Source organism: Apus apus, chromosome 6 (genome assembly GCF_020740795.1).
Source record: "Apus apus isolate bApuApu2 chromosome 6, bApuApu2.pri.cur, whole genome shotgun sequence".
Classification (NCBI taxonomy): Eukaryota; Metazoa; Chordata; class Aves; order Apodiformes; family Apodidae; genus Apus; species Apus apus.
Genome location: NC_067287.1, coordinates 30,044,197 through 30,045,904, shown reverse-complemented (window position 1 = coordinate 30,045,904; position 1,708 = coordinate 30,044,197).

Sequence of the window (1,708 nt, the reverse complement as noted above, 5' to 3'; positions counted from 1 at the left end):
AATGTAAACATTCTGCTAATTACTGAACTTAGTGCTGCAAGCAACACCAAATCAAGCACATGAATACACTGTTTCATTCTCTAAAAAGAAAGCCCATTTGTGCATTTCTAACAATGAAAAAGCTTTCATTTAGTCAATGAAATGAGCCATTGTAGAAAACATTATCCAGGCCACAACAAGGGGCCTCTTCTGAGTGCAATTCCTTTTGTTAAAGGAAAATTGTTATTTTTATTTTAATTCAGTCATCTACTTCAAAATGAAACCAAGGTACAATATGTGCCCTAGGAGGCTAATGTGTGTAACAAACACTCCATTTATGTTTCCTTACATGGTCATTCCACAAAGGCCATTAGAATTTAACATAAAAAGGTATCACCTCAGTAAATACTGCAAGAGATAACTAGACTATCACATACAGGAACATAAACTTTTTGTGTATAAAAAACAGGCACACATAAGAGTTCCATGAAGTTAGCTGGTAAGTTTGTGATTCATCAGTAGTAGTCAGAAGGGATTCACCAAGGGGAAGCCATGCTTGAGCAACCTGATAAACTCCTGTGGTGAAATGACGGGCCAATAGATGAGGGGAGAGCAGTGGGCATCGCCTACCTAGACTTCAACAAGGCCTTTGACACTGTCTCCCATAGTATCGTCATACACAAGCTGTTGATGAGCAGTGAGTTGGACTGAAAACTGACTGAGGGGCCAGGCCTAGGGGATGGTGACCAGTGGAATAAAGTCTAGATAGGGGTCAGTAACAAGCAGCATACACCAGGGGTCAATACTGGGTCCTGTTCTTGTGAATTTCTTCATTAATGGTTTGGATAGTGGGACAAAGCACATCCTCAGCAAGGCTGCAGATGACACAAAACTGGGAGGAGTGGCTGATACACCAGAGGGTCATGCTACAGTCCACAAGGATTTCTGTAGGCTGGAGAAGTGGGCTGAAAGGAACCTCATTAAATCAACAAGGGGAAGTCCAAATCTCTGCACCTGTGGAGGAACAGTCTCATACACTGATACATTCCGGGTCCACCCTGCTGGAAAACACCTTGGCAAAAAAGGACCCCCATGGGGTCCTGACAGCCATCAAGTTGAACATGAGCCCTTGCCACAAAGGCTATTGGTATCATGGGCTGCATTAGGGGAAGTACCACCAGCAGGCTGATCGATGTAATCTTTCCTTAATATTGAGCACAGGAGTATGTGTCCAGTTCTGGGCTTGTCAGTACATGAGAGACATACATACCTGAGAGTCCAACAAAGGGCCACAAACATGATTAAGGAACTGGAACATCTCTCCTATGAGGAAAGGCTGAGGTAGCTAGGACTCTTGAACCTAGAGAAAAGAAGTTAAGGGAGAAACTTATCAACATATATATAACTACATGAAGAGAGGGTACAAAGAAGATGGAGCCAGGCTCTTGTCAGAGGCGCCTGGTGACAAGAGGGAATGAGCACAAAATGAAACACAAGAGGTTCCATATGAACACGAGGATATACTTTTTTCACTGTGAGGACTGACTGAGCACTGAAACAGGTGTGTAATCTCCTTCCTTGGAAATACTCAAAAGCCACCTGGACATGGTCCTGGCCAACGAAGTTTAGTTAGCCCTGCTTGAGCAGGGCAGTTGAAAAATATGACCTGCAGAGGTCCCTTCCAACCTTGACTGTTCTCCAATTCTGTGAAGAAATGAAAACGCAAAAG